Consider the following 12,947-nt stretch of genomic DNA (forward strand, 5'->3'; position numbering starts at 1 on the left):
GTCTAGGAGAAAGAGAACAGACTATCAGCAGCTTTCTCAGCAGATCAAGGATCATTCATTTACAGTGAGCTATTTTCTCAGATGCTTGGGAAGCGTAGGTCATTTTATAATTGGCTGTTTTATTTACAAGGCAAGAGCTTCTCCCTACAAATTGAGAGTAGTGTCCTGACCATCCTTGAAAAACGACAGATATGAACTGAGTTAACCTTTAGGAGACAGAGATATGTGATCTCTGGGTTAGACACTGTCTCCGTTATGAAAAACTGGCGCCACCAGAGGAGAGGCATAAGACTCCAGTTTACACCTGGAGGTACAGGAGACAGTGGAACAAATACAGTGGTTTAACTGATGAACTCTGCTAATGGAGGTTGTACAGTATGACAGTCAGTATCTGAGTTTTACCTCGAGATAATATGAAAAGCTTTCTGCTATCTCCTAAATTCTCAGCCTAAGAACCAGTTAATCCTAATTTATTAACCTTCTAGTATTACTAGCAGTCTTTCTGACTAATTGCTAAAGACATCTGTTTTCTTGCAATTAGTGACCTTTGTTGTAATCTCCTCTGAAACATATTTCATAATGACTGCCTAGTTACTCATTGACATTAGCACTCACTCTCCTCTTTAGGGTCTCTGCTGATTAACCCAAGGGTCAGGCAAGGTTGTAAGAATTCCTTTGTTCAGAGCTAATGCCTGGTGTCCCTACTATAAAAAGTGGGTTCATAAACCGGCCTTTTGCCACAGCCTAACAAACACCATCTCTGGCTGATAACCTTCTGTGCCCCGCGGTGTTTTCACTTTTAAGTTTGCTTCTGGTTTTCCTAGGATCTGGTTTCTAGAATAAAGTTTGCTTCTAGTTTATTAGACTTGGTGGTATTCTCATCTTTGCGCGACCCCCCTGGACCCACAAGACAATTATTTTGTTTTGAGCCAGGGTCTCAGTTAACTCAGGCGAGCCTTAAACTCTATATAGCAAAGATGACTCTAAACTGATTATGCTGCCTCAGCTTCCCAGGGGCAAGAATTACAGGACTAGGTCACCATATTCACCTTATTGCTGTCTTTTTATTTTGCCACATCCCTTTTCCCAGTGACAAATCACCCCACACACTTAAGAAATTAATAAAGGAAAAAACTCTCTAATAATGCTCATCCAGTTCTGCCTAATGCTCAGAGAGGAGCCTGCCTTGAATAGAGTTAACTGCCTTACCTACACCTTAGGCTTATGCATTCTGCATATGCTGTCATCCTTAAACCTCTACTGTCTTGAGGTTACACTTTGAACAATATAAACGGACACTGGAGATTCAGCCTGGCCACTTGGACAATGGGAGATTTAAATAACAAAGAGAGTGCCATGATTATTTTTTTCTCTTTTTTGGGTGGTGGCGTTCTTGAGGTTCAGGCTGGCCTTGAATTCAGCGAATTGCTTGCCTCTATCACCTTAGTGCTGGGACGAGGGGTGTGTGCCACCATTGTCTACTTAGCCAGAATTCCTTTTTATTTTTCTTTTCAGAATTTTTCTTAAATACACGAATGTTTTCTTTTCAAATAGTTGTTACTCAGGATGATATTCTATCTGGCAGAATTAAGCTTTTCCCAAAAGAGAACCTGGGGCTTTACAGAAAGGCAGGCCTTGATCCTGGCTGTGAAACTACACTGCCCCCTTGCGCTGCCAGTTAGAAGCATATTCTCTGGGAGTGTTCTAATGTCTGGTTAAATCAGGATTGTCTCCTTTGTTATGGGAATGGGCCTTAAAGGATGGTCAAACATGATGAATAAACATTTTACACCCTAGTACCCTAAATTTCTTTTAATCTCTAATAGGCCTGCCTTGCTGTCTATCTTTTTGAGGTAGAGCTCCCCTAGCCAATTCTACTTTGTGCTAATTCTACTAAGCAAATCTATTAGTAAATCTTTCATTTATTTATTTATTTTTCTTTTGAGAGAGAGTTTCTCTGTAGCTTTGGAGCCCGTCCTGGAACTAGCTCTTATAGACCAGGCTGGGCTAGAACTCACAGAGATCTGCCTTCCTCTGTCTCCCGAGTGCTGGGATTAAAGGCGTACGCCACCATCGTCCAAGTAAATCGTTTATAACATTAATTTTATAACACTGAAGTCGGATGATGGTGGGGCACACCTTTAATCCCAGCACTTGGGAGACAGAGGCAGGCGGATCTCAATGAGTCTAAGGCTTGCCTGGTCTATAAAGCAAGTTCCAGGACAGCCATGGCTACACAGAAAAGTCCTGTCTTGAAAAACAAAATAAAGAAATAAAAAAAATAGATTGCTGTTTTGAGTTTCTTCTACATTGATTTGTTTTTGAGACAGGTTGTGCTACCACGCCCAGCTTGCGCTTCTATTGTGCACAAATAGAAAAATTTTATTTAACAGAATTCCTACTCATGAATAGGTTTCCCATTATTTACTGCGATCAAAACCGTGGACATGCCCACCCTTAAACCTTTTTTATATATCCCTAAGTACATATTTGGGGATACATACACCTAGCAATGAACATAAACCTTTATTAGAAGAGAAATAAAGAGCCAGGCAGTAATGGCGCATGCCTCGAGGTCAGTCTGGTCTAGAGGAGCTAGTTCCAGGACAGGCCTCAAAGTCACAGGAAACCATCTTGAAAAACCAGAATAAAAAACAAAACAAAAAACCCTGAGAAATAAAAAGAGGACTATGAGATGGTTTCTACCCTTTCATTTAAATTGTTTAACAGAGGTACCCCAGAGTGACAGGGTTTCTCTGTAGCTTCGGAGCCTGTCCTGGAACTTGCCCTGTAGACCAGACTGGCCTCAAACTCAGAGATCCGCGAGTCTTTGCCTCCTGCAAGCTGGGATTAAAGCAGTGTGCCACTCCTGTCCGGTTTCTTTTTGTTTGACTTGTTTTGTTTTTAGAGACGTGGGGTCCCTACTTAGGGATTAAAGCAGTGTGCCACACCTGTCCGGTTCCTTTTTGTTCGTCTTGTTTTGTTTTTAGGGAAGTGGGGTCCCTGCTTAGCCTCCTGTTGCGTGACCTTTTGGCCTGAACACAGAGATCTACCTGTCTCTGCCTGCCTGGGAGTAAAGCCGGGCATTACCTCACCACCTGCTGGCTTTGAACTCTTTTCTCATTGTCAAAGAAAAACTCAGTGGGAGGCAGTGGCAGGTGAATCTCTGTGAGTTCGAGACCAGCCTGGTCTACAAGAGCTAGTTCCAGGGGCTGGAGAGATGGCTCAGAGGTTAAGAGCATTGCCTGTTCTTCCAAAGGTCCTGAGTTCAATTCCCAGCAACCACATGGTGGCTCACAACCATCTGTAATGGGGTCTGGTGCTCTCTGCTGGCCCGCAGGCACACATGCAGACAGAATATTGTATACATAATAAATATTAAAAAAAAAAAATTCAAAAAAAAAAAAAAAAAAAAAGAGCTAGTTCCAGGACAGGCTCCAAAGCCAGAGAAACCCTGTCTCGAAAAACCAAAAAAAAAAAAAAAAAAAAAAGAAAGAAAGAAAGAAAAAGAAAAACTCAGTAGCAGGGTAAATTTAAAATCCTGTGAGTGGGATTTCAAATGCTACAGAGAAACCCGGTTACTGTCTCAAAAAACAAAATAAAACAAAACAGATAAAAAAAAAAAGCTGTTCCTCTACACCCTGATGATAAAACAGAATGTTTTTGTTTTGTTAAGACGGGGTTTCCGAGTAACAGTCCTGGTTGTTTTGGAACTAGCTCTGTAGACCAGGCTGACTGTGAACTCACTGAGACCCCACTGCTTCTGCCTCCCAAATGAGGGGGATTAAAAGCATTTGCCTCCCCTGGCCGGCACAACAAAAAGATTTTTAAGACCCAATAATCGGGGCCCTATGGATGGGTGATCTACTGAGGCGGCAGGGTGAGGGACGGCCACAATTGCGGTCGAGCCGGCGACAACAAAAAGTGCACGGGCGCAGGAACGTGGGGCTGCCTGGCCTGGGCCTCGCGGCAGCGCTCAATACCTGGCCCGGCTCTGCCCGGCGCACCTGCCACCTGCGGGGATGTCGTACTGACTGCGCACATGCCCGCCGCCGCCTACATGACGGAAGTATCCACTCGCCTTCTTCTAGTATGGCGACATCGTCCCAGTATCGCCAGCTGCTGAGTGACTATGGGCCACCATCACTAGGCTACACCCAGGGAACTGGAAATAGCCAGGTGCTTCAGAGTAAATACGCAGAGCTGCTGGCCATCATTGAAGAGTTGGGGGAAAGAGATCAGACCCACGTACGCAGGGTGATAATCAAAGTCCAGGCCTTGGACTCCCATAAATTTATACCCTGAAGCAGAGTTTATGCTTCTTACCTTCCTTACATCTATCTGACTTATAGCCCTTTAACTTTTCAGTGTAGCAAAATGAATCACCAGACTCTTAGGGAGACCACCAAAACAGTGAGCTTTTGTCTTGGGTCAGGGGTAGGCTCTAAACTCTTATCAATACCCTAGTTGGCTAGCAGAATACATCTGAGTAAATGAATTACTTCGTACTCCTGGCTTCTCTGGTGAAAAATCAGAAGCTTAGATCAGGCCTCCTCCTAGCACACCGGCTGCTCTTTCCACTCCCGAATTGTTCCTGTGCTACAAATGAATTCAGTTTTTGCACCAGCTTTTCCAAGAAGAGACACACCTTGAAGTGCAGCCAGGAGCGCTTCTACGAAAAGGCCTCGTGCAAGCGCAGCTCTTGCCCCAGAAGCAGAGCCATCTCTGCACCAGATGTATAGCCCTGTGGTTTTAGATTTTTGATTTTTTCAACCATTACCCATTCTCCACACCTCTTTCTACAAAGCATATAACTGATAACAAATGGCCTGACTTAATTTAAAAATTAGTGCATTAAAAAAATTGAGGGACTAGAGAGATGGCTCTGGCAGTTAAGAGCATCGGCTGCTCTTCCCAATACCCAAACTGGTGGTTCTCAACCCAGTATAACTCCAGTTCCAAGTGATCCAGTATGTTCTTCTGGGGGACAAGAGAACACTAGTCTGAGGGCACTGCATGCACAGGGCACACACATGCCTGCAGGCAAAACATGCATATTCACAAAAATAAAGGCTAAAAAACAAAAGTAACACTATTAATTGCCAGGTCAAATAGCACACACCTGCAATCCTAGCACTTTGGAGACTGAGACAGGAGGTGAGAAGTTTGAGGCCAGACTGGTCTACATGAGACACTATCTCAAAAAAGTAAGTGAGTTCTTTTTTTAAAAGTCAGGGGTGGGGTTGGTGGTAGTGATAATATAGATGAGTTGGTAAAGTATTCATTTAATACGCAGGAAGCACTAGGTTGCATTACTAGCCTTGAATAAAAACAAACCTGTAATCCCAGCACTCGCGCAGAGGCCTCGTATAAATTCAGTCATCCTCAGGTATATATGCCAGACAGCTAGGGTTCTAAGAAATCAGACCTAAACAAAACAAAGCACAAGTTTAGTGCCCACCCCAAACAGGAGATACTGTTGTAATTCACTGGGACAGCACTTAGCTAGCATATCTAGTATGTACAGGGTTTTAACATGTTCCAGCTACTGGCATCGCCAAAAATAAACAAAACCAAGCATAGGGACCAAAGTCTAAATATTTGCCTCAGCATACCTCTCTGCCTCAATCCAAAGCTCTGCAGTCTCACTGCAAATATTCATGGTGTGGGCAGGGAAGCAAGTGGCAAGGCGTCTAGGTTTACCATGTCCACATCCTTCAAGTCATTATTACGGGTATTTTTGAAAGGGGAAGCAGGCCATCCTCTCTTGCAGTGCACTAAATAAACTATTCTTTCTGGAAGAACACAAAAATAAAAATGATTGTCTAGAGTTAATGCTCAAAAATAGATCCTGAAAGACAATTAGTAATCATAAGACCCTTAAAACTTAAAAGCTTCTAGCATATCTGATAAAACAAGAGTTGCCAAAAGTAATACCAGCCTTTTGGGGGGGAGTAAAGGGAGGAGAGAGGGGCTATCCTATATGTATCTCACGTTACCTTCAAACTCATTTGCGATCCTCCTGCCTAAACTTTCAAATGCTGTGCCTACCATAGGCTGCTGAATGAGTTTCTAAAATGCTAAATGGATCCTAGGTGCATGAAGTGGGGTAATGTAAAGGTTTTGCCAGAGTATCTGGAGGTAAAAGTGTTCTGAATTGAGCATGGCTCATTTCCAACAGAAACGTATTTACATGGGATCCTGGGGCTACATGACTTCATACTACATGACTCCAGTAGTGGTGAAGGTGGGGTAGAAAGGAGTGAAAAAAAAAGAGCATCAGGCAAACACTGGGCCATTCGGATGAGGCTCAGCTCTAACAAATAGTACCCAGGCCCCACCACGGAAGTAAATGTCAGCAGTACCAACAGCAGAAACGTGTAAATACCAAGGCCTCAAATACAAACGCAAAAATCCCAGAGAAAATAAATGACTAGAAAAAGTGTCTCATCATTTTGAAGAAACACTTGACAGTCAAGAACCTGTAGAGATCACTTTAGCAGGCACACAAAGGTTTGTCGATGACTAATTCATTTATTCATCCAATAAATATTACTGAGGCCTACTAATATGCCAGAATGAGCTTTGGAAATGAAATCTGCCCTGGCCTCATGGATCCTACAGTTTAGAACATAGGAAAACAGGCATGTAAACTGTCAGAACACAATCTGATAGGTGCTGTAAGACTTAATACTATAATGGCTGATGTAAAATTTCTTCCCAGGGTGGGCTTCTCTAGGCTGCTGGGGGTTAACAACTGCAGGAGAAAAACCAGTTGCACAAATTAAGGGTTAAATACATTTTAAAACTGTTTGGCCTTCTCATATAATTAGCATTTTCCTTAATTTCCGATCCCAGTTAGATTGGAGAAGCAGATGCTGGCATGGGGTGGAAAGACACAGTGCTCCAAAAAGGATGTGTTCAACCATAGTCCTTCCAACTTACCACATACAAGCCTTATTTAATACCATCTACAGCTAGAAAAATGCTGAAAAATAAGATGTTACAACTAACTAGGGTAAAGTCAGAGTAACTAAGTAGTCAAAAGCGATTAAACCTACTTGGCTCCTTTAAACCCCCAAATCCACAATCTATTCTGATAATAAAAAAAAAGTTCCCTTTGTCAGGGCTATAATCCTGGTCTAGGGAAGGACGATCTCCACATACTGGCAGCCAGCATGCATTATACAGGGAGCATCAGACTAGCCTGAGCCCCATCTGTGAGACTGCTTCAAAAATAAGGAAAAAAAAATGTAAATAATAACTAAAAACAAGACTTAGCAATGCCACCCACAATCCCAGCACTGGGGTACTGGAGGCAGGAGGATCTTAAACAACATGAGATATCTCCCCTCACACACACACACAAAGATAAAAAATAGACTATTAAATGCAAAATAGATGAGACATGAATATGGGATCGAAATGTTAGACTGCCAGGCGGTGGTCGCACATGTCTTTAATCCCAGCACTTGGGAGTCAGAGACTCTGTGAGAGTTCGAGGCCATCCTGGTCTACAGAGTGAGTTCCAGGGTAGGTAGGGCTGTCTCGGGGGGGAAAAAAAACCGGAGGGGAGAGAGAGGGAGGGAGGGAGGGAGGGAGGGAGGGAGGGAGAGAGAGAGAGAGAGAGAGAGAGAGAGAGAGAGAGAGAGAGAGAGAGAGAGATTAGACCACTGTATGACAGGCACCAAAGCTGAAGAGAAACCTTGTTTCAAAAAACAAAACAAACAAACAAACAAACAAACAAAAACCAAAGCGTATATACCAGGAGTAACCGGTTTCAGGTATCAAAGAACACCCTTCCCCACGTCTGAGAACACCTGATTCACTTGCACATTAAAAAACATAATGAAACATTTTCACTCCTTTTTTCAAAACTGTGCAACAGTGGGAGTCTCTTTGAAGAGAGATTACCACTGTAAAAATTTATCCGGAAATCCCACCATCTGGCAAAGGCACAGCAGGAAGCGCTGCAGGGAGAGCGGCAGGCGCCTGTGCTCCAGTTACCGCCCCCCCCCCCCGTCCTCCACTCACCGCGGCACGTAGCACGTAACTTCCGTTTCTGCCACCCGCGCTCCGCGCGCGAAAAAATGCTTCCTTAGGACGGGGGGGGGGGGGGGGCGTGTGGGGTGGGTGGAGTAGGCTCAGACTGTGCACGATCTGAGCCTACATTTCCCAAGGGGCTGTGGTGCCTGCAGCAATAGACACGATATCACCCGGAAATGGATGCTGAGCCTTCCACGCGTACGAGGGAAGAGCCAACAAGATGGTTAAGCACTTCACTAGGGATCTTTAGGGAAAGCCTGAGGTTGCTGGCTGAACAGCTTTCCGGCTTTAAACCAGAATCATATGAGAAAAATATTTAGGAGGTGATGTGAGTCTATCTAGCGTTCACATCCTTCTCGCCTACGTAAGGAACTGGAAGTCAGCCAAGGCTCCAGCAGCCCCAGCGGCATAACCTTACGCGGGGGGGGGGGGGGTCACGGACGTGGGGACGGACAATGCCCGAGAACAAAGAGTTACTTTCACGTGGTCACTGCTGACCATCAGAATTCCCTTTTGGGGGAAGGGAGTTTAAACCTGAAATACCCAGAATTGGCAGCATCTTAAGTGTATTTCATGACCAAGTTGTGTATTTTAATGTAGACAAATTGAGAAAATGTTTGCATTTTGAAAGACACGCTGTAACCAGTACTGCACACCCACAGTTCTGCAGGGCTTTTTAAAATATGCTCCTAATCCAGAGGATCCATCAGCAAAAAAAATGCAGCATCATTTAGGCTTTTGCACAACTTTTACAGCAGTGACTCTGTTTTTCATTATTTCCCCTATTGTGGTTTAAGAATAATAAATTGTCAGGATGAACGTCAGGGATGATGTGTTTTCTGCCCTTCTTTATGGTGCTTTACTTACATGTTTTAAAAACATATAACCAGTTCTTTAAAATATTCTCTTCTAGTAATGTCTAAGTGTTTAGACGCTGTCGGTAACCAAACAGACTGATCCCAAACCAGAAAATAAACCCCACAGGCCTTACTATGAAATGTAGATTACTCCCTTCAAAAAACAAAAATTATTTTTGGTGATAATTTTGTATGACTTGTCTGGTACAGCAAATCTTATGTTTTATTAAAATTGTTTTCTGAAACATACAAAAAAAAAAGTCCCTTGGTTCAGATGGTTTCACCAAGACAAGATGTAATTTTTCTGTGTCCCTTAATGGATTTTTGTTATTGTTTTATGAGACAGGATTTTCTATGTAGCACTTATAGCAATCCTCCTGCCTCGTTCTCCCAAATACTGGGGTTATAAAAATCGGAGTAACAGAACACTAATAGGCAATGCGCAATAAAGTTAAAATTTCAACAGGTATTAAGATATAAAATATCACACGATTAAAAATAAAACTGAGAAACATACAAAGAAAAAAATTAACCTAAGAAAAAGGAAATAAGATGCTGTTTTTTAAACAATTTATCTAAATACACAACACAGTACTTCTGAGTGAAAAAAAAAATGGCACAACCTTTTGGGGAAGAATTTGGCAAATTTTATTTGACCAAGTGTTAAAATGATCATACTATTTGATATAACAATTCCATATACGTGGACCTATTCTAACAATTTTAACTTGTATTTTTTTTTATATTACCAGCAAAAGTTAATCTACACTATTAGACATTAGAGCCAACACAACAAATTAGCAATAAAATGTCTTTTAAAAATATGCAGCAAAGTCTGGTCGCCTTAAACCCTTGGAACAAATAATAAATCAAGCAAAAACAAGGGTGTGTCCAGCGAGCTGCAGTCGGCCATTTTATGGCCTCTGCAGAACGACAAATACAAAAGACAACTGTACATAGAGAGTCACGTCACGCCCAGAGGTGCCAAATCAAATTCACTTTTGCCTTTCATTCTTTTAAGCAAATACTTACTATGCACTGAGGTAAAAACAGTAAACAGTCTCCTCTCTTAATGTTTTGTTTAAGGTTTATGATTTCAGACAAAAATTGAAATAATTCCCTTAAACATGTCCTTCGTTCTAAGGGATAAGGAATGCTTAAGAGCACAGGATTATGCTCAACAATAAATCGTGGAGAAGTACCCAGGCTCGACCATTCAACTACCTATAAAACCTTAGGCAAATTAATCAGTGTTCCCCAAAGTTCTCAACTGTAATAAAATGAGTAATACTACAGCTATCCCATAGCATTATATAAAACCTTTAGACTGGTATCTTGTGCTAGTAAGTACTATAGACCTGTACATATTAGATACAGGCCCAAAGATTGAAATAGGAACAGCAAAAGATTGAGAGGATTAACAGAAATCTCATTCTAAAACTCTGTACCCTTTCCTATATCTGAAAGCTAAAAGATCAGTTTTGGAAATTAACTATATTTTCACTAGCAATCCTCAGAGGCACAAAAGGTCAGCAGACAAACAAAATGAAACAACCAACCTCCAATTTCCCAACTTTACCTCAGATCAAACCATGCAGAAAGTTCTACATTAGGAATAGATAGATAGATAGATAGATAGATAGATAGATAGATAGATAGATAGATAGATAGATAGATAGATAGATAGGGAGGAAAAGGGCGTGAGCTCGGGATTCTTTCATATTCCCACTGCTTTTACTTTGTGTCTGCGTGTCAGTAAGTTTCAGATGATAGTTTGCCCAGATCTTAGGTTTCAAAGTTATTGCGTTTAGAACTAGCCAAATTCTCTCGTGTATACTCTGTAGGGGAGATAGCTGCACGCGCTTTAGGCAGACATCGTAGTCCCTGCGTTCGGCTACTCTGTTGGGATAAATCCGAGGATCAAGATCGGCCAGGATGATTAAGGAGTCTTGCGAATAGGCTTTGTCTGGACGTGGGTGGATAGTTAAGTACAACATGCTGCGGCAGCAACATTTTACAGTCTCACTACTCTGCATTTTAAAATTCTCATTATCAGACTGACCAGGGAGAGACTTAAGATTTCTTGAATGATTTTCATTGGGTTTGGCCGTAGCCTCCAACTCCGGCTGATCCCTTCAACAAGTAGAAAACTAGATTTGCCTCTCCTAGCCTAAAATGGCGATTTGGACAAAGGACAACTTACCGAACCCCTCGCTATTTCGCAATCATAATTACCAGAACGTTGCGCGCCTCCCGCCCTCCCAGCCAAGCCATTGGCAACACGCAAGCGCACTTCTCCATCCCTAGCGATGAACTCAAAACGGTCAGCGTGCTCCCTTACGCACGCGCGCTTTGATTCCCGCGTAGACTCGTTTGCTTGCGATGAGCATGCGTGGTTACACCTTCTCGACTCTACCCCACCCTGACCGAACGCTACACGATCGCCCGTGCCAGTGGAGCCCCTCCCTTTATCTCAGATTTTTCTCAAAAGTACTTGAGCGCCACCACTTGGTACTACGATTCCTCACTTGGGATCTAAAAGTCCACGCCAAGCGTGCCTGTCTTTGCTAGTCTATTACCCCTCCCTGTGTCTGTGAATAACCATATTTATATAACCGGTGCATCTGCACGCGTTTCTCGCCAGTGTTGTGCCCTGGTGTCTAAAGGGTATCATTAACGACATAACCTAGCATGGTTAACTGTGATAAACCAGCTAAATTGCATATGGGGAAAAAAGGCATCGTAGGTGATAAAGCGCATCCCAAATCTAGATGCAATCCGCCAGCATCATAAGGGAGAGGTTATGGAGTTCGCGGGTTCCCTTAATATAGTAAAAACCCTCCAACCTAAACAAAAGCAAGGAAACATCGTGTGCTAAAGCACTGAATCAGCCGGGCGTGGCAATTTACGCCTTTAATCCCAGTTTTAGTATGATGGCTGCGAGTTCGAAGCCCGCATCCCTCAGTCTCAATACGAGAGCGCGCGCGCGCGCACACACACACACACACACACACACGGGCGGGGGTGGGGTACAACGACCAAAAATCAACCAATTAAACAAACAGATAAAGCCTCATCCTTTTGATAAACTCGCAACAAATAAAGAACTTGAAAGTTTTGTTTTCAATAGGATGTCAAGGGAAGCAGTGATGCTCAGGTGCCCCAAACGTGCTTAGAAGATTGTCTAAGAAATCTTTTTCATAATATTAAGTAAATGGTCAACATCCTTTTGGAGGGCTGGGGCTCTATTGGCCTCCATTTTTCCCTCCCGTCAAAGGGAAGAGTGCACAAATTAAGAATCTTCCTGACCCACGTTCCCTCTGCCGCCCTCCATGTTATATTTTTGCCCTTCGTCGTTCCTTTACCTCTTGCTGAAGGGAGTGTCGTAGTAGCAAAAATCATTACTTCTGGCAGTGCGGAGAGCGTGGAGGGAGCGGCGGGACAGAGAGACGTGCCTAGGTGACAGCAGCCTTGAATTAACGGCGGTGAGCGCCAGGTACGAAACCTGCTGTACTCGCAGCCTCTGTGTTGATGCCACAAATCCCACAGCCTCTCCGGGAGCGCAGCAGAGCGCTCCGACGCATGCGCCCCGCTCCATGCACCCCCCGTCCCCCCGCCCCCCCACCCGCCTCAGAGTGCCCCTCTAAAACCTACAGCAGCCCACAGAGCCTTCACTCCTTGCCCCGGACCCAGGGCCTTAGCCCACCCTGCTTTTCCCATCTCTCTGCTCCCACCCGGCGTCCACCACCCACCCCTTCCTCAGCTCACTCTTCTGTCAATACTTTCCTCATTCTTCTAAATGTACCATTCCATTAACAAGTCTCTCGACGTGTTCCCTTCCTGACCTACCCCCCAAGCCTTCTCTGCCTCTCTGGAGCTCTGCTAACTAAGCCCCTGAGTGTTTCCTGTTGTGCCTAATATTCCAGTTGCTTAAAAAAAAAAAAAAAAAAGAAAAGAAAAAAAAAGGCTGACCATGATGATGAATGCCTGAGAAGAAAGACGAGAGTTCAACCTCACCTACAAATTCTGGGCCAGAAAAGATCC

At 43.4% G+C, this 12,947-nt stretch overlaps 1 long non-coding RNA gene across 4 annotated transcripts in view; it reads right to left on the minus strand.

The window, feature by feature from the left end:
- The window catches only part of LOC130867326 (uncharacterized), a 55,114-nt gene extending 42,679 nt beyond the window's left edge, over positions 1–12,435 (minus strand). For 3 of the 4 annotated variants that reach the window (XR_009056457.1, XR_009056456.1, XR_009056454.1), the window contains exons 1-3: positions 12,269–12,435; positions 5,616–5,795; positions 5,338–5,428 (exon numbers count right to left, since the gene is read on the minus strand). This is a non-coding gene — a long non-coding RNA (uncharacterized LOC130867326). The remainder of the gene's footprint in view (positions 1–5,337; positions 5,429–5,615; positions 5,796–12,268) is intronic. The other variant, XR_009056455.1, reaches the window with a different exon arrangement.
- Between the last annotated feature and the right edge of the window lie 512 nt (positions 12,436–12,947).

Source organism: Chionomys nivalis, chromosome X, assembly GCF_950005125.1.
Source record: "Chionomys nivalis chromosome X, mChiNiv1.1, whole genome shotgun sequence".
Taxonomy (NCBI): domain Eukaryota; kingdom Metazoa; phylum Chordata; class Mammalia; order Rodentia; family Cricetidae; genus Chionomys; species Chionomys nivalis.